Source organism: Oryctolagus cuniculus, chromosome X, assembly GCF_051225735.1.
Source record: "Oryctolagus cuniculus isolate XC-2025 breed Fujian yellow rabbit chromosome X, ASM5122573v1, whole genome shotgun sequence".
NCBI lineage: Eukaryota > Metazoa > Chordata > Mammalia > Lagomorpha > Leporidae > Oryctolagus > Oryctolagus cuniculus.
Window position 1 is genome coordinate 95,695,373 of NC_142888.1, and position 20,957 is coordinate 95,716,329.

Consider the following 20,957-nt stretch of genomic DNA (forward strand, 5'->3'; position numbering starts at 1 on the left):
GATTTGTTTTAGCAGGAATGCTAGAGTAAGGACCAGAAGTAGCATCGAACCCAGGTTCTCTATCATGGGACACAGGCTTCTTAACCACTAGGCCAAATGCCCACCCCATGAAGTTTTGTATATGGAAACCAATTGTTCTACCATTTATTGAAAAAATTACCCTCTCTCCACTCCTACATTTTTCTTCATTTTGTACCTTTAAAAGACAAATATATGTTTTCTCTGATAATCGATAGTTAACACAAAATACAAAAATAAATGCATAGGAATGGAACAGACATCTTATGATTTGATTGTTTTTTAGCCCTTGTTTATACTCCTGTGGAACTGTGGCCTTTCTACTTTTTGCCTGTTGAATATTATGGTTAGTGGTGTATTAAGACTATGATAATAGAATGAATTTAAATTATGTTTTTGCAAAAAAAAAAAAAATAGAAAAAAAGAGAGGGCCAGCATTGTGACATAGCAGATAAAGCCGCTGCCTACAACACCGGCATCCAATATGGGCACCAGTTCAAGTCCCAGCTGCTCCATTTCCTATCCAGCTCCCTGCTAATGGCCTGGGAAAGTAGCCAAAGATGACCCAAGTGCTTGGGTCCCTGCACCAACATGGGAGACCCAGAAGAAGCTCCTGGTTCCTGGCTTCAGCCTGGCTCAGCCCCTGCTGATGGGGCCATTTGAGGAGTGAAACCAGCAGATGGAAAATCTCTTTCTTGCTCTCCCTCACTCTCTGTAACTCTGCCTTTTAAGTAAATAGTAAATCTTTCTAAGAAAAAAAGTAAGGAAAGGGGGAGGGAGGGTGGGAGGGAGGGAAGTATAGATATGTTAGTATTATACATATGAAATTTCATCAAATATGTTCTCTTTATATTAATAAAATTTTAAAAAATAAAAAATCAGTTGCACATATATGTAGATATATGGGTTTAACTATAGACTATTCTGTTCCACTGATTTATTTATCTATTTTTAGGTCAACATACTACTCTCATGATTACTATAGTTAAAAACAAGTTTTGAAATCAGATGTTAGCCTTCTAACTTTGCTTTTCTCTCTCTTTTATTTTTAAGATATATTCACTTATTTGAAAGAGTTACAGAGAATGAGAAAGAATGAGAAAGAGATCTTCCAAGTACTAGTTTCACTCCTAAAATGGCCACATCAGCTAGGGCTGGGCCAGGCCAAAGCCAGGAACCAGGAGATTCTTCTATGTCTCCCATGAGGTGCAGGGGCCAAGGACTTGGGCCATCGACAAATTGAACTTTACCAAAATTAAATTCTTTTGCTTCAGTAGACACCATCAAGAAAGGGAAAAGCCAGTCTGCAGAAAATATTTGCAAGTTGTATTTCTGATAAAGGTCTAGTACCTAGAACACATACAGAACTCTTAAAGTCAATGATAAAAATAATAAAAACAGAACCCAATGAGGAAAAGGGGGACAAAGAATTTAAATAGACATTTCTCAAAAGAAGATACAAGAAAGACCAATTGACCAAAAAGCACATGAACGGGTGTTCCATATCATTAGCCATAGGGGTAATGCAAATAAAACCCACAGAAAGTTACGAGTTGACTCCCACAATAATGATTATAATCAAGAAGATGGGAAATAGTAAGTATTGACACAGTAGTAGAGAAACTGGAACATGCATACATAGCTAATGGGAATATAAAATGGTCAAATTGCTTTGGAAAACAGTTGGGAAGTTTCTTAAAAAGTTAAGCATAGTAACCATATGACTCAGCAATTCTTCTCTTAGATATATTCTCAAGAGAATAGAAAATATCTGTCAGGACAGGCATTTGGCACCGCAGTTAGGATGCTGTTCCGGATACCCATAGTGTCTGAGTTTGAGTCCCAGCTCTGCTCCTGATTCCAGCTTCCTGCTATCGGGCACTCTGGGAGGCAATAGATGATGACTCAAATAGTTGCGTCCCTGCCGCCATCATGAAAGCCCTAAGTTGAATTCTCAGTTCTTAGGCATTTTGGGAGTGAACCTCCGGATGGGAGCTCTGTTTGTCTGTCTCTCTCCCTGCCTCTCAAATAAGTAAATAAAATTTTTGAAGAAAATATATGTTTTCACAAAAACTGTTATGTGAATATTCATACCACAATTGTCCTTAATAGCCAAAAGATGGAACCAACCCAAATATCCATCAACTTATGAATAGATAAATAAAATGTGGCATAGCTGTAAATCCATGTTATAACATAAAGAAGCGTTGAAAACATGCGAAGCAAAAGAAGCCAGCCACAAAAAGCCACATCTTTTTAAGGTTTATTTTTACTTATTTGAAAGGCAAAGTTACACAGAGAGACAGAGAGAGATCTTCCATCCAGTGGTTTACTCCCCAAATGGCCACATTGGCCAGGGCTGGGCCAGGCCAAAGCCAGGAACTGGAAGCTTCTTCTGGGTCTCCCATGTGGGTACAGGGACTCAAGCACTTTGGCCATCTTCTACTGCTTTCCGAGGTACACTAGCAGGGAGCTGGATCAGAAGCAGAGCAGCTGGGACTTGAACGGGCACCCATATGGGATGCCAGCATAGTAAGGGGGCAGCTTTACCCACTATACCACAGCGCCAGCTCCAAAAAACCACTTATTGCCTGATTCAATTTACATGAAATGTCTGGAATGGGCAAATCCATAGAGACTTGTGCATATTAGTGACTCCCAGGGTTTGGAAGAGGAGAATAGTGAGTGACTATTAATAAATAGGAAGTTTAGGGGCTGGCGCTGTGGCACAGTGGGTTAAAGCCCTGGCCTGATGTGACAGTATCCCATGTGGGTGCTGGTTCTGGTCCTGGCTGCTCCTCTTCCAATCCAGCTCTCTGCTGTGGCCTGGGAAAGCAGTGGAAGATGGCCCAAGTCCTTGGATCCCTGCACCTTCGTGGAAGACCTGGAAGAAGCTCCTGGATCCTGGCTTCAGAGAGGTGTAGCTCCAGCCATTGCAGCTATCTGGGGAGTGACCCAGCAGATGGAAACCTCTCTCTGTCTCTACCTATCTCTGTAACTCTGTCTTTCAAATAAATAAAATAAATCTTTAAAAATAAATAAATAAATAATAAGCTTATTCTCAGATAATGGTAATTGTTCTCTACTTATAGAGTGGTGATGGTTGTATAACTTTGTGAATATTCTCAATAGTACTGAATTGTACTCTTTGAAAAAGTTATGGTATGTGAATTGTATCTCAAATAAAAAAAGAATATATTGTGAATAGTCGTGGAAAACAGATAGTTTCCCTCCAGAGCTTACTGTATATTATAAATGATAAATTCTCTTACAATATGACTACTTCATGAGAAGATATCTTCTAGCTGTCTTTGGATCACCTTGGGGGAAGTGGGGCTCAAGGAACTGGTACAAATGTTGATACTCTGATAACTGCTGTTGCTGGTGTTAATAAACTGTCCTTTGTCTCTGACCTTGGATGATTGCATCTTCTGCCAGAACCTACGAAACTGACTGAGCAACTTGTTAACTTGTTCATATTATAAAATCTGAGATCCCTCAAAGTTCCTCACCAGGACCATAAAATAATTTAATTCAAGTTTCTCATTTTATATTTTCAAAGCTAAATAACACACTGATTATATTTCAAAAAAAAAATCCAAGGAAGAAGTAATGTATAAAAAGCAAAGGTTGTAATAAAAAATTAAAAAATAAAAAAGAAGCAAATGTTGGTTACTTTGTGAAATGGGTTTATCAGTCCTTGACAACTTTATCCTTGTTGTTAACATTTCTCATGCCATATTTCTCTTTATTTATTGTACTCATCAGAGTACCATCTTGATACACAGCTTCTAAGGGGATTCTCTGATCTTTTCTTGGTAACATTTTCTAACCTAAAACCTGTTTTTCTGCTTTTACTTTTTTCAAATATTTATATTTATTTGAAAGGTAGAATGACAGAGGGAGAGGGAGAAAGAGGGTGGGGTAGGGGAGAGAGAGAGAGAGAGAGAGAGAGAGATTATCTTCCATCAACTGGGTCACTGCCCAGCTGGCCTGAATGGCAAGGACTGGAGCAGGCCAAACCCAAGAGGCTGAAACTCCATCTGAGTCTCCCACATGGGTGACAGGGGTCTAAGCACTTGGATCATAATCTGCTGCTTTCCAAGGCACATTAGCAGGGATCTAGATCAGAAGTGGTGCTGGGGCCACCACTGTGGCATAGTGGGTAAAGCCACTGCCTGCAGTGCCGGCATCCCATATGGGCGCCTGTTCTAGTCCTGGCTGCTCTACTTCCAATCCAGCTCTCTGCTATGACCTGGGAAAGCAGTAGAAGATGGCCCCAAGTCCTTGGGTCCCTGTACCCATGTGGGAGACCAGGAAGAAATTCCTGGCTCCTGGCTTCAGATCAGCACAGCTCTGGATGTTGAGGCCATCTAGGGAGTGAACCGTAGAAAGAAGACCTCTCTCTCTCTCTCTGTCTCTCTGCCTCTGCCTCTCTGTAACTCTGACTTTCAAATAAATAAATAAATCTTTAAAAATAAAAAAAAAACAAGAAGAAAAAGTGGAACAACCAGGACTAGAACTGAAATGACACTGCTGGCATTACAACCAGTGACTTAACCCTGCTATGCCACAGTGCCAGCCCCATCTTTTTCTGTTTTTAATAGTAGATTTGACAGACTAAAGAGAAAAGAGATGGAAAGTGAAAAATCATTGATATATGTAGAGATTTGTGATCAATTTTGCCTTGATTACGAGGAAAAATTGAAGTATTATGAAAAATAATTTAGATTGGATTAAATGGTTCTTAAAGTGTATCATAATTGTAGTACAGTTTTTATAGGTAGATATCTGTCTAATTGATACAATACTTCATAATGAATCCTATCACTTTTTACTCTGGCTGTTATTTATCATTAGGGATCATTCTAGTTCTTGGCAAACAAAGTGTAGTTTTTTTAACTATCCTTGGATTTCTGAATTCTTTTATATAGCCTTGTATTTAATTATGGCTTAGCTTATAGTATCCTATCATGACTGATTTTTAATTTGGATAGCATAGTCTGCAAGGTCATAACCATCTTATTAAGACAAAAATTAACATATTTCTACTAAACTTTTTTTGAAAAATATAAACACATCAGTTTATAAAGTTTTTTTTTTTTTTGACAGGCAGAGTAGACAGTGAGAGAGACAGAGAGAAAGGTCTTCCTCTTTGCCATTGGTTCACCCTCCAATGGCCGCCGCAGCCGGCGTTCTGTGGCCGGCACATCAAGCCAGGAGCCAGGTGCTTTTCCTGGTCTCCCATGCGGGTGCAGGGCCCAAGCACTTGGGCCATCCTCCACTGCACTCCTGGGCCATAGCAGAGAGCTGGCCTGGAAGAGGGGCAACCGGGACAGAATCCAGTGCCCCGACCGGGACTAGAACCCGCCGGTGCCGCAAGGCAGAGGATTAGTCTATTGAGCCACAGCGCCGGCCTATAAAGTATTTTTAAAACATCTATATCAAATGGTTTTATCATTTTTTAAAAAAGAAATCCATGTCAAATGGCTTTAATACTTGAGGTAAAAAAAACCTAAACAGATAAATAAATTAAGTCTTCAAATTAATAAACTCTAAGACTTTATGCAGTGGTGTTAATTAGGCAGTGTTCTGGAGACTGATAAATTCCTTTACCGTGATTGAATCACTATGAGCCTGGCTGAATTTCTTCCTTCAACATTACATTTCCACTTTAATAATATTTAGTACATTTTATTTTATGTGCTTATTTATATTATTTCACCTCTTCCAGACTGCAAAGTCTTCTAAGGTAAGATATTTATTTCCTTTGTCTTTTTAGCCCTTGTGGGGAGCAATCCGGACTAGACTAAGTTACTCGAATTAAGACTTATTCTATGCATCTGCTCTCCCACAATATGGCGCTGGGAGAGAAGTAAACAGCTTCCGCACAGCTGCCTCCAGTTCAACTAATAAACTGTAGGACTTGCTCCTGATTGGAGAGCAGCGTACTCGGCGTGTGGGCAGCCGAGTTGGGATTGGCGGAGGAGGACTATAAAGGAGGAGAGAGACGGCATGCACCAGGAACATCTATGGGGAACATCTAGCTGAAGGAACACCCGTGCAGCCCCCGAGAAAGCCGGCCGGCGGTGTGCCGCTCCCCTGCGGAAGTGGGGAATGCGGCCAGGGGGAACTGCCCTTCCACGGAGGTGGAAGGGATAGTAGCCAACCCGGGAAGAACCAGCAGCAAACCCGGGGAGGGCCGAGCAGACGAAAGAACAGCGCAGGGTCCTGTGTTGCTCCTCCACGAAGAGGGGGAGCGACAGCCCTAGCACCTACATTGGCGCCTAGAACAGAAGAGGTATTGAGCAGAAAGATGTTGATGATTCTGCAGATGGGTCAAACGTTTTAAAAGGTAGTCAACTACATTTTGCCAAATATCTGATTTGTAAATTCGTATTAGATGCTACATATTTACAGATAACTCTCTTTGAATCAATGTATGTGGATAGTTGAAATAATATTAAGGGCTGAATTATGGCCCCCAAAATACATACATTGAAGCCCTAACCTCTAGCACCTCGGGATATGACTGTATTTGGACACAGGGCTTTTAAAGTGATAATCAAGTTAAAACGAGGTCATTACAGTGAGTCCTATTCCAATAGGACCTGTCTTTTATAAGAAGAGGCAATTAGGGCGCAGACACACAGAAGAAAGGCCATGTTTAGAAACAGGGAGGAGATGACCATCTGCAAACCAAAGGGAGAGGCTTTGCAAGGAACCAACCCTGTTAACGCCTTGACCTTAGACTTCCAGCTCCAGGATGTTGGGAAAATAAATGTCTGTTGTTGAAGCCACCCAGCCTGTGGTACTTTGTTATGAGAGCCTTAGCAATTAATACAATAGCTAGAAAACGAATAAAATTACTAAAATAATTTTTGGTTAGTATAGAATTTTTTAATTATTTATTTATTTGAGGGGCTGGTGCTGTGTTGTAGTGTGCTAAGCCTCTGCTTGCAGCGCCAAAATCCCATATTGGCGCAGGTTTGAGTCCTGGCTGCTCCACTTCCAATCCAGCTCTCTGCTTATGGCTGGCCTAAGAAAGCAGTAAAAGATGGCCCAAGTTCTTGGGCCCCTGCACCTTCGTAGGAGACCTGGAAGAAGCTCCAGGATCCCGGCTTCGGATCAGCACAGCTCCGACCGTTGAGGCCATTTAGGGAGTGAACCAGCGATGGAAGACCTCTCTCTCTCTTTGCCTCTGCCTCTCAGTAACTCTGCCTTTCAAACATTCGAAAGGCTGAGAGAGAGAAAAAGAGAGACAGAGAGAGAAAAAGAGATATCAATCATCTTTTACTCACTGGTTCACTCCCCAAATGGCCTCAATGGCCTTAGCAGGCTGTACCAGGCTGAAGCCAGGAGGCATGAGCTCCAATCAGTTCCCCGATGTGGGTAGTAGGGGACCCAAGTACTTGGGCTATCTTCTGTTGCATTCCCAGGCACATTAGCAGGAAGCTGTATCAGAAGCGAACAGCTGGAACTTGAACCAGTGCTCTAATATGGGATACCAGCATCACAAGTAGCTGCTTAATATGCTGCCCCACAATGCCAGCACTAGAATTTTTTAAAAAGAGAAACGTCATAGTCTTGTAGAACTACTTGTAGAAAAGATCTTTAAAATTTTGTAGAAAATGTGTCATGAAAAATTGTGCATGGATTTCTGAATTTGAGGCACCAAAGCACACTTGCTTTTTAATTCCATTTTTCATAAACTCTTTTCTGGCACGTATTACATTTATTACATTTATTTTGATTTCTACAATTACTCTACTTTTTTTTTTAGCAGAATCTGCTGGTTATTCTATTGGAGAAAACAATAACAGGATAGTTTTTTTTTTTTTTTTTTTTTGACAGGCAGAGTGGACAGTGAGAGAGAAAGAGACAAAGAGAAAGGTCTTCCTTTTTTGCCGTTGGTTCACCCTCCAATGGCCACTGCGGCCAGCGCGCTGCAGCTGGCGCACCACGATGATCCGAAGGCAAGAGCCAGGTGCTTCTCCTGGTCTCCCATGGGGTGCAGGGCCCAAGCACTTAGGCCATCCTCCACTGCACTCCCGGGCCATTAGCAGAGAGCTGGCCTGGAAGAGGGGCAACCGGGAAAGAATCCGGCGCCCCGACCGGGACTAGAACCCGGTGTGCCAGCGCCACAAGGCAGAGGATTAGCCTGTTGAGCCGCGGCGCCGGCCCAGGATAGTTCTTGATAGCTTTGCAGATATTCAGACCTGGCACAGATTTGGACTCTGCTTGTATAAATTATGTTAGTGCTTCTTCCCCTCTACAGAAAAAAATCACTCTATAGTGACTCAGTATTTGTTTTCTTTTGTGTCTTTCCTTTATCTAGAGTTGTATAAACCGACTGTCCCTCATTTTCCGGCTCTCCTCTCTCTAGGTTTTTAAACAACATAATCTCTTAGCTTCTCAATAGAAGAATCATAGCAAGAATGGCAATCTATTCCTTCTTCACACCTCTTACACTTTCTAATGCATCTTTTAGTTTCTGCTTAGCTGTGTACTATCATCGGCTTCTTGTGCATTATAATTTAGTAGCACAATATATGGACCAAGGAATTTGTCTTGGAAAACCATGAATGATACATAGAATTAGTAGATACATAAAGAGAAGAGCTGATTCTCTTATGTTATCTCATCATTCATCTGGTTTAATTTTGAAATCAGAATTGACTTAATTTTATCACAGTAAAGGGCCTAGTATAGTAATCTTTTCAACGGAGGCAATTGTTTTTATGTGATTTTTTTGCTATTAAAGTTACAAAGAATGAATAAGAATATTCACAGCTTTTCTGAAGATGAAGTAATATGTTACAATATTTTGAAGTTCAATAGCATGTTTTTAACAAGATATACTTAACTATGGAGAGCCATGTAGATAGCTGTTTTGACATAATAACAAAGCACATTAGTAGATTTCTTAGAAGAAGAATATTTCTAGCCACAGCAGAATATTCATAGGCCATCAAATTTAGTTTGAGTGCAGCCCTGGGATTCCATAAAGACACAAGCGAGTTGATTCTCAAGAGTATGTAGTTCATGCTGTACTTCAAATAATGTATTTCCAAACAGCGTTATCTGTCTTTTTTATGAAGACATAGATAGAAACAGTTTCTAACTTAACAGTAGACAGTGACTCAATTTGAGATTTCCTGCTTTTAGGATAAAAATTATGAGAAAATGGAAATTTGTATCCCTAGTTATTAATCAAAATGAAAAACCAAACATTTAATGACTTCAGGTAGGTTCAGTTCATCAGAAAAGGCTGGATTTAAAGTGCCAAACAACCAGCTGAAAAGTGAAAATAAATCAAGGCAATTCTTTGGTGTGTTATTGCTAATTTTGTTGTTTTAATGACCACATCCAATCTATCAAATCAATTGTTGATTTTTCTCTGCCTGGTTGACTGTTCTTAGTCTTACCTGGTTGGCTTTCCCTTTTTAATGAAAATCACTCTATCTCCCAGTTTTTCCACTATGACTTCCTGCTTAAACTGGCAATCTGAAAGTCATGATTCTCTGTCCTCATCTATTCCAAAACCTTTCATCTCTACTCCACTTCAGCTACACATTCCATGGTCTCACCTTAAATTACTTTGTATAAAATTTAGTGCACTGTATTTTGAAAAAACCCTTATGTGATTTTCATGCAAATGAATTGTTGATGACACTCTGAAGAATACTTCTGTGAATTTGAGTATATGGGGTGGGGATGGTTGAGAGAGCCCTCTTCTTTCCTTATAAAATAGATAAATTTTATCTGCTTTCCTGACCTTTATTCAATTGGCACAATCCTATATATCCTTCAATATCCAAAGGAATGTAAAGCCTTTTGTGGTAATTTCTGCCTACCAAGCTGATCGATCTCATGTTGAGTCTCTAGGATATCTCATGCACGTCTTTATTATGATTCTTACCACAATTGGTAACGATTGATTCTATCTCCTTCTTAAATTGTCAAGTACCTCAGGGTTTTCTTGTTTGTCACCTTCTTTCTTCATTCTTTACACATTCCTTGGGCAATTTCATCCATGCCTATATGCATAGATGCTACTGACTATCAAATCTGTAACTCTAGTCCATACCTCTCTCCCGAACTCCAGATTCGCACTTCCAGTGGTCTACTGGACATCTCCACTTGATTACAGCTATCCTATATCTCAAAGTCCAAAACTGAAACTACTTTCCTACTGTGCTCCGAACCCCTACCCTAAACCTTGTACTTTTCTTCTATTCTCTATCTAGGTAAACATATCACTGTGTACTCAGATATTGAAGCCTGAAACAAAGTGTCATTCTTTCTCTCTTCCATCCCGTATTTGACGCTGTCAGTTCTTTGGTGATGTTTCTCAAATCTCCATTCTCTACTCTTCCACTGCAACTGTAAAAGCTATATGTTTTGTATTATTTAGTAGAACCAGGATAAAACATACTACAAATAATTATTTGCCTTTTACTTGCCAATTATTAGATAATTGAAGAATTAATAATTCTTCAAATATCTTCCATGTTTATTCCATTATGAAAGATATTCAAGGGAGGGTAGTATTTAGCCAAATCCTCATCTTTCACAGCACAGAGTAAATATATAATGTCTAAAAATCAATAAATCAAGAAATAGCAGTATTACCAGAAGTACAAGAGTAGAGAAACATGTTTTAAAACAGCACAATGATCCATATACAGAATGTAGGAAATTCCATGGCACAAGGATGTGATTCATTATTTTTTTAAGTAGCATGGTTTATGTGGTAGGGGCACTATTATAGATTTTTTTTTCAAGATTTATTTATTTGAAATTCAGAGTTACACACAGAGAGAAGGAGGGGCAGAGAGAGAGAGAGAGAGAGAGAGAGGTCTTCCATTTGCTGGTTCACTCCCCAGTTGGCCGCAATGGCCGGAGCTGCGCTGATCCGAAGCCTGGAGCCAGGAGCTTCTTCCGGGTTTCCCATATGGGCGCAGGGGCCCAACGACTTGGGCCATCTTCTACTGCTTTCCCAGGCCATAGCAGAGAGCTGGACTGGAAGTGGAGCAGCTGGGTCTCAAACCGGCGCCCATATGGGATGTCGGCACTGCAGGCAGTGGCCTTACCCACTACACCACAGCGCCAGCCCCTCACCCAATTCTTTTAAACTTCTGTTATTCAAAAGACATTCCTATTGGGATATTAAAAGGATAAACCAGAGGCTGGAGAATATCCTTGCAAAGCATATATTTATGTTTTTTAAATATTTATTCATTTATTTATTTATTTGAAAGGCAGAGTGAGAGTGAGTGAGGGAGTGAGAGAGAGAATGATTTTCCATCCACTGGTTCTCTCCTCAAATGGCCACAACAGCCATGTCTGGGTCAGGCCAAAGCCAGGAGCCAGGAACTCCTTCCTCACCTCCCACTTGGGTGTCAGGGACCCAAGTACTTGGGCTATCATCTGCTGCCTTCCCAGGTACGTCAGCAGGAAACTGGATTGGAAGAAGAGTATCCGGGATTTGAACTGGTACTCCTATATAAGTGGCAGCTTAACTCACTGTGCCACAACACTAGCCCTGCAAAGCATATGTTTTATAAAGGATTGTGTCTAGAATATATAAAGAACACCTAAATCTCAATAATAAATAAATAAGCAACCCAATGATAAAATATGAGTGAAAAAAGTGTTAATACAGTAGGTATTGTTGACCACTCCTCACATGTCTCTGAGAGAACTTGGAGCTATTATTGATTACTGAACCCCTAAGAATATGGTACTTGGACAGTTCTTTATGTTAAGGATTGAGGGTTTTATTGTGTACACCCAGAGCAATGGACTATATTGTAGCATCTTGTCTGGATTGTTTTGCACAAACATGAAGATTGATGATGTGTACCTCATTCCATTATCAGGTCCTCAATTTTGGTTGCCATAACTAATTGTGCAGAAGGATGTGCTGTGTATCCAGCCTTCCATAAAATCCTCAGACCCTAAGGCTTGAATTGACAACCCTGTCTGGAGAGCCTTCACATAAGATATCTCTGTAGTTGACAACCAGATAAAAAGTGTGTCCTGTGAGACCTCAGATGGGGCTCGATTTGGTAACCTGTGCCCAACTACTCTGGACTCCACCTACTAGACATGTTGCTCCTATGGTTTTTACACTGTACACTTTCTCTGTAATAAATATTATCCATAAGTAAAACCTGTTCATGAGTTTTGTGAATTTCTAGTGAACTTGAAGGTGGTCCTAAGACTGCTGAGCCAAAAGGAAAATAACTTGAATAGACACTTCACTAAAGATAAAAAGATGGGTAATCAGGTCATGAAGAGCTGCTTGATAGCATTAGTCAATTGGGAAATGCAAAATAAACCACAATGATATACTATTACTCTACCTATTAATAATAACTGAAGTTAAAAAGATTGATTACACCAAGTGTGGCGAGGATGTAGAGGGATAGAAAGTCCCACACTGCTGAGAGGAACATATAATGATGCATTTGCTCTAGGAAAGCACTTTGACAGTTTCTTAAAAAGTTATACATACACCTACCATACAATCCAGCCATTCCAACTCTCTATTTACTCAAAAAAAAAAAAAAAGAAAGTAAGTGTTCATACAAAAATTTGTAGATGGGGGCCGGCATTGTGGCTCAGTGGGTTAATGCCCTGGCCTGAAGCGCCAGCATCCCATATGGGTGTTGCTTCGAGATTCGGTTGCTCCACTTCCAGTCCAGCTCTCTGCTATGGCCTGGGAAAGCAGTAGAAGATTGCCCAAGTCCTTGGGCCCCTGCACCCGCATGGGAGACCCAGAGGAAGCTCCTGGCTCCTGGCTCCTGGCTTCAGATCGGCACAGCTCTGGCCATTGCAGCCAGTTGGGGAGTGAACCATCGGAAGGAAGACCTCTCTCTCTCCCTGCCTCTCCTCTCTGTGTAACTTTGACTTTCAAATAAATAAATAAATATTTTTAAAAAAATTGTGGTTGAATGTCCATAACAGACTTAATTGTAATATCCCCAAACTGGAAACAACCAAAATATGCATCAAGAGGTGCATATTCATTCAATGGACAACTACTGAGCAACTAAAATAAAAGAATTGTGAATCCATACAACAATATGAGTAAACCTTGAAACAATTATGTTGAGTGAAAGAAGCCAAACAAAAAAGAGTACATATTATATGACTCCATTTATTTTCAAATACAGAAAATGCAAATTAATCTATCATTTCAGAAAGAAGATCTGTGGTTTTCAGCTTTGGGAAAATCATGTAGGGAGAGACAGGATAACATGAGAAGACATTTTGGAATAATGGATGTATTTATTACTTTGATTGAGGTGGTGGTTTTATGAGATATATATTTTACAACTTTCAAATTATAACTTTAAATATGTGCAACTCATTGTATGTCAATTACACCAAAAATATAAAACTAATAAGTGTCATTTAAGAATAAAAGTGGTCCAACATGTGAAGCAGTCTACACAGCAGACTCCTAGAATGACTTTCGCAGTAAATAACGCTCTGACCTCAGAATCAACCCATAAGGCTTCCTGGTCGGGCTGAAAGGCCTGCAAGAGCATCTCAGGCATGGAAAGACAAGACTCTGTGGGGGGAAAAAGAACCTACACGGAGGATCTGTGCGAGACCTCAGAGGAAAGGAAGGGTCATCAAAGAAGGAGACACTCGTCTCTGAAGGGAGAGGAGAACATCCTCTTTGCTTATGGCTGTGTCCAAATACCGATGGAGTCTATGGTCACAAAAGGCCTCCATAGCCCTGGCAGGCCACGACAAGAGTCTCGGATGATCACTGATGTCATAAAAAAGAGTGTTAATTGTTAAAGGAACAACAGGGGCCAGCACCATGGCTCACTTGGTTAATCCTCTGCCTGTGGTGCTGGCATCCCATATGGGCACCGGGTTCTACTCCCGGCAGGGCGCTGGATTCTGTCCTGGTTGCTCCTCTTCCAGTCCAGCTCTCTGCTGTGGCCCGGGAAGGCAGTGGAGGATGGCCCAAGTGCTTGGGCCCCTGCACCCACATGGGAGACCAGGAGGAAGCACGTGGCTCCTGGCTTCGGATCAGTGTAGCTCCAACCATAGCAGCCATTTAGGGGGTGAACCAAAAGGAAGGAAGACCTTTCTCTCTCTCTCTCTCTCTCTCTCTCTCTGTCTAACTCTATCTATCAAATAAATAAATAAATAAATAAATAAAAGGAACAACAGTAGTCACTGTGCACTTGCTCCCCAGGTAGGACCTCTGTCCCTATTGAATTGCAATATAAGAATCAACTGCAAATTCTCTCCCCAAACTGTACTCTATATGCTGTGTGTGGGCATGAGGGCAAATTGTTGAAATCTATGATTACATGGAGTTGGTCCTCTGTATATAAAGTCATACTAAAAATGATCCATAATGAAGAAGGAGATCGGAGAGGGAATGGGAGGTGGGAAGGGAGTGGGGTGGGGGGCATGAGGGAAAGATCCACTCTATTCCTAAAGTTGTATTTGTGTAAAAATGCATTCATTAAATTAATTAATTAAAAAATAAAAGTGGTCCAATATTAGATTCCACATCCTCTCCTGTGTTTCCAGCAGTCTAATTTTCTTCCTCTGCATACAATATGGTGAAATTAGAGTTTACAGATCGTGAGCAAGTCATAGTGGGGCTAGGCAGTAGAACTAGAAGATATATTTGGCCCCTGCTCCAAGGACTGGATAGTAGGGAAAGAAAACCAGGAACAAAAAGAAACTCTTACAGGGCCATAGTTGTGGCACAATGGTTTAAGCCCTGGCCTTTGATACCAGCATCCCCTGTGAATACCAGTTCAAGTCCTGGCTGTTCCACTTCTGACCCAACTCCCGGATAATGCACCTAGGAAGACAGGTAATACACCAAGGAGACAGAGAAGACGGCCCAAATGCTTCTACCCCTGCTACCCACTTGGAAGACCCAGATGGAGTTCCAGGCTCCTGGCTTTGGCCTGGCCCAGCCCTGATCTCTGTGGCCATTTGGGGAGTGAATCGGGATCTCTCTTCTCTCTGTCTCTCCCTCTCTCTTTTTGTAACACTACCTTTCAAATAGATAGTTTTTAAAAAAAGAAACTCTAAGGGAAATGGGAGGAGACTCTAAACAAAGCATTATTGACAAAATGTTCAATTCATAATTTGTGTACCTGGATTGATGGGTATATGGGTTTTATTATAGTAAAGGTGTTGTTAGCTTATTATATGAGTTAACAGAAGAACTGAAATCAAAAATACTTGAAATTCATTGTATAATGGAAATGAAAATGTGGGAAAGAGGGACAGCTATTCTTTACTGACAAAATTTTTAACCCATGTTATATATTGCTTTGTTTAAAACAAAAATAGGGGCAGGCATTTAGCCTAGAGATTAAGACACCAGTTCAGACACTCACATTCATATCAGGGTACCTGGGTTCAATTCCAGGCTCTACTCTGACTCCAGCTTCCTGCTAATCAGACCCTGGGAGGCAGCAGGTGATGCCTCAAGTTCTTGGGGTCTTGCCATCTAGGTGTGAGACTTCAATTGAGTTCCCAGCACCCAGCTTCAACCCTGGCCCAGCCTTGACCATTTTGGGCATTTGGGAGTGAATTCACTCTGTCTCTTTGCCTCTCAAACTTTTTCTTTTAAAAAATGATAAATACTGTAAAAAAAGAGATAAATAATAAAACTGAAAGCAATTTTTGAAAGGATTATTAAGTCAACAGGATACATATGTTTAAAAATGTTCTATATCTCTTATGTGAAGTCACTAAGTTATATAAATTCATTAATGATTCATGCACTAAATTTAACCATTTTGATAATCACTTGTGTTTTGAAAGCTGAAGTTTTTAAAAATTCTGATTTATTCTGACTTGTATAGTTTGAGTTGAAAGAAATTCTAAATTTGGAAATTGTAAGTACTAAGATATTTGAAAGCTGTTAGGCTTTTATTTAAGAATGTATAATTTTGGTACTGCTTTGTGTGTTGAAATGAATTGTTGACAAGCTGCTTATACATTTATTTCAAATATCTTGTACTTCTAGTTGATAGGCATTTTTATTATATTCTATATCATTGTTATCGCTCCTTACATAATAGGGAGAAAGGTTTCAGGAACAGGGAGAGTTAAAAGGAATAGAATGTCTTCATCCATCCTCTACTCATCACCCTAGAGGAATCTTTGATGACTATAAAGGAAATTTTGAAAATAAATATGCATCAAAGTCTATAAATTTGGGAAATTTGTAGTTCTGAGGACTTAGAATAAGGGCTGTGAATCACAGTAAATTCAAAACAGTTGATCCAAATGGTTTCCTGACTGAATAAATTTGTTTGGTAATAAACCTAGATAAGAACACAAGAAATGCTAGTAATGCTGGATTAAATCAGTGTCTCTACAAGTGAAACCAAAGAATATTTTTGTGAAAGAACCTTGTGCTTTCCCTTCAAAGTAACAACCTCAAAATATTTTTTCACAATACCCTGAATATCCTAAAACGTCTTATTGCAGATTTGCAACCCCAAATTTACCTAAATCTTTGTTTGACCTATTTGTAGTTGAGACTGCACAGCAGAATATTAAGGGCACAAACTTCAGTTGATCCAATGGGTTGGAATCACAGATCTTGTGCAAGTAACTTAGCTGTGCCTCAGTCTTCTCTTCTGTAAAGTATCATAATTAAAGTAAGTACTTCTTAAATTTGTTGTGATTATTCAATCAAAAGATTTATGTAGGGGCTGGCACTGTGGTACAGTGGGTTAATGCCCTGGCCTGAAGCGCCAGCATCCCATTTGGCACCGGTTCTAGTCTCAGCTGCTCTTCTTCCAATCCAGCTCTCTGCTATGGCCTGGGAAAACAGTGGAGGATGGCGCAGGTCCTTGGGCCCCTGAGCCCGCATGGGAGGCCCAGAGGAAGCTCCTGGCTCCTGGTTCCTGGCTTCGGACCGGTGCAGCTCCTGCTGTTGCGGCCATCTGGGCAGTGAGCCAGCGGATGAAAGACCTCTCTCTCTGTCTCTACCTCTCTCTGTAACTCTGTCTTTCAAATGACTAAAATGAAGCTTAAAAAAAAATTTATATAGTGTAGAGTCTGATGATCAATTTACATAAGTCACTGGTATTTTGTATGTTCAGCCTGTACATTTCTTCAGTGTTTACTATTATTAGTGTCAGGTCTATTCTGTTGATTAAAAGAAAAATCCTTGTTACAAGAAGGGCTGAGCTTTAAAGGGGTGAAATAGCTGATCATGTGCATGGCATGATTTTTAAGAGTCTTAGAAAGATTTCAAACCTCTGTTTCCCATATAAACATGAAATACTTTTTTCACTTTGATTCCACCCATAAAGCTTTTTGTCTTTATTGATGTTAGTTAAAATTTGGATACCACCAGGGTGAGAACTTCTGTATATTTTAAACAAGATATTGCATAAAGTATGTAAGGCCAATGTTGATTCTCTGGCGAGGAGAGGCTAGGAAGGGCACTGGATAGAAAAATGTGGGTCCAAGGAGTCACAGTAACTACCAGGAAAATATCTCTCTCCATTTCCTTTACATCATGGTTAAGGAAGCTATTTAGTGTAGTGCACTGGGTCCAAAACAAGTCAGACAATAACCATTACCTGGGGCATTTGTTAAATAAGTGGAATTCCAGGCCCTTCCCCTGGGATTTGGTAGGTTTAGGATAGGGCTCAGGAATCTGAATGGTTAATGAATATCCAAGGAATTCCTACCAGCTGACAAGTTTGAAAACAGCTGAACAGGTTAGGCACTCAGATTTTGGAATCAGACTGCATCTGAGTTCAAATCCCATCTCCCCTCCTTGGGGGTATAACCTGATATAAAATAACTTAAGATTTTTACTACTTAAATGTAAAGCCAGGAAGTTTATGCTTCAGGGCTGAAAGGCTGGCTTCCAGCAAGCCCATGTCCTAAGGCACAAACTACCTTGTTCCTTATCTCAACTTATTTTGCAGAGCAAGAGGACCTGGTTAGGCTGGATCTACTCTCACCACCTGTGGGCCTCAAGGGCCACCATGACAAAACAAGCCTTCGTGCCTGACGCCTGACGCCAGACACATGCAGCTCTTCTGTGATTTCATCATACCAGCATCCTATCCCTTCTAGCCCAAAACACCTTCATCAAGTAGACTGGTAGTCCATGAGACAGATTAAATGTTCTCTTTCCTTCACCCCAAAATCTTTCCCTCATTATTCTGATTTGGCACTGGGCACAGGGACCAAACTTTGGTAACAGGGTGGCTCATGGAATGAACTATCCTCAACCTCAGTTTCCATTCCCATAAAATGTTGTCTTTGGATTAAAAAAGTTAATATACATAAAACGTGTCTCTCACAGTGGGCACTGAAAAAATAGTTGGCATTGCTATTAAGTGAATTTAAATTTTAATTCATTTATAGTTACATATAAATCTTCAGAGTTTCCTGGGCAAGATGCCAGCATAGTCACTGATTTTCTAGAACCTTTTGTTTGCTCTCTAACATACCCTTATCTTTGAAGCCAGAGTTAGAGAAATTAGCATTGTTATTGTGATTAGCTGTTGAGGGTCACCTTTTATGTCTTCATACCTTATCATGGAAATAAAACAGTGTCTGAGGATTCCAATTCTACCACAGGAGCTGTGTTTCTCCCAGAAAAGTTGAATTTTCTCAGAGTTACATTTTCAGACTTTAGCCTTCTCTGTGCGTTCCAACTTGGAAAGTGCCAATAACACTCTACTTCCAGTTACAGTGTAAGCAGGACTTTGAAAGAGTTTCAGAGATTGACCTCCAGGTTAGAAAGTGGTGGGTGTCAGAGAAACAGAAATGGACAGACAGAGGAAGACAAAGCAGGGAAAAAGGCAAAGACATATTGTCAATAACAAGGAAAAGACCGTAAAAAGCAGACAGAAAGGCAGATGGACAGTGTAGGATAGAGGAGAGGGAGAATTGAGCAGACACAAAGAGAGAAAAGACATACATGAGGGGTCTTCAAAAGTTTATGGAAAATAAAGTATGTGTTATGAAAACACTACATGGATTTCAAAAATATTTTTCACCAAAATAAGCTTATCTTTTAATTCCTTTCTCCATTCTCTCCCTCCCTCACAGAGAGAGCTAGACATGGGATTATACCTAGAGTTGGAGATAGGCACAGGCAGAAAGCTTCTCTTATTATTTATGTAAGTTAGGTTTCACTTAAGGAATTTTCCTAGCTGTTGAAAGAGGGGAAATTCATTCATTCCACACAATTTAAAAGTAATTGGTATGGGAAAGGCACCGCTAGGCACTATGTGGAAATTCAAACCTTCCATAGCCTAGGTGGGGGAAGAAAGAATGTGATAAGGTAGAAGATGGTAAGCAGCATTAAAATGCAAAGTGATTTTTAATCCAGAGAAGGAAAAAATTCATTCAGTTGGAGGTTGGAGAAGGTAATATTGAAGCTGAGCCCTGAAGGACGAATAAGGATTTAACACTTGATAGGGAAAGGAATTTTCAAATAGAAGCAGCATTAGTGAAAACTTTGAGCAAGGAAAACAAGGGACATAGTCAAGAAAGAAGGAATGGTATCATTTGGATAAATTTTGGTTGTAAGTAGGGGAACTAGTGGGAAAAAGGTAAAAAAAATTGTGTGTGGAACAGGGGTTGAAGTTAAGAGTGAGGGTTCTTGGACAGGGGAATAAGTCTGGGTGGAAGAGATGGAAGGAGAAGACCTGGAAGCTTGGAAGTGAAGAAATAAGAAAGATTTTATTGTGAGAGATAAGTCCTATCAAATGTCTCCTGATCATCTCTCCTACCCATCTGTCTCTATTCCACAGTATATTAGTCACTAAGTCTTTTTTTTTTTAAGATTTTTATTTATTTATTTGACAGATAGAGTGACAGACAATGAGAGAGAGAGACAGAGAGAAAGGTATTCCTTCCATTTGTTCACCCCCCAGATGGCCGCAACGGCCAGAGCTGCGCCGATCCAAAGCCAGGAGCCAGGTGCTTCTCCTGGTCTCCCATGCGGGTGCAGGGCCCAAGCACTTGGGCCATCCTCCACTGCCCTCCTGGACCACAGCAGAGAGCTGGACTGGAAAAGGAGCAACCGGGACTAGAACCCAGTGCTCATATGGGATGCTGGCACCAAGGGCGGAGGATTAACCAAGTGAGCCACGGCGCCGGCCCCTAGTCATTAAGTCTTAACTGGAGGGGCCAGCACTGTGATGCAACGGTACAGCAGGATAAAGCTGTGGCCTGCAGTTCCAGCATCCCATATGGGTGTTGGATCGAGTCCCGGCTGCTCCACTTCTGATCCAACTCTCTGCTATGGCCTGAGAAAGCAGTAAAAGATGTCCCAAGTCCTTGGGCCCCTGCACCCACGTGGGAGACCCAAAGAATCTCCTGGCTTCAGATCAGCTCAGTTCTGGCTGTTGTGGTCATTTGGGGAGTTAACCAGCAGAATCTCTCTGGCTCTACCACTCTCTGTAATTCTGTCTTTCAAACAAATAAAATAAATCTTAAAAAAAAGTCTTAATTGGAGGTAGAAAATGACATTAAAGGAGGAAATGAAGATAGTCTATAGGCTTCTAACTTGGGTAATTGGGAGGCTGTTAATGTCATTAATAAAAACTGCTTTGGAGAAAATGAGTCTAGTTTTTTACATGTACTATTAGAGATACTAGTGCATCATTCAGAGGTGGGGAACCTTAATGCTGCCAAGGGCCATTTGGATATTTGTAACATCACTCATGGGCCATACAAAATTATCAACTTCAAAATTAGCCTGCTACATGAGTCCCGTGCTGTGGCGTAGTGGGTGAAGCCACTGCCTGCAGTGCTGGCATCCCATGTGGACGCCAATTCAAATCCCTGCTGCTGCACTTCCAATCCAGCTCTCTGCTATGGCTTGGGCCCCTGCACCCATGTGGGGAGACCCGGAGGAAGCTCCTGGCTCCTGGCTTCAGGTCGTC

At 40.8% G+C, this 20,957-nt stretch overlaps 1 long non-coding RNA gene across 2 annotated transcripts in view; it reads left to right on the top strand.

Moving 5' to 3' along the window:
- Window positions 1–18,195, top strand: part of LOC138847519 (uncharacterized) — a 33,763-nt gene extending 15,568 nt beyond the window's left edge. For both annotated transcript variants that reach the window (XR_016227729.1, XR_016227730.1), the window contains exon 3: window positions 17,979–18,195. This is a non-coding gene — a long non-coding RNA (uncharacterized LOC138847519). The remainder of the gene's footprint in view (window positions 1–17,978) is intronic.
- The last annotated feature ends 2,762 nt before the right edge of the window (window positions 18,196–20,957 follow it).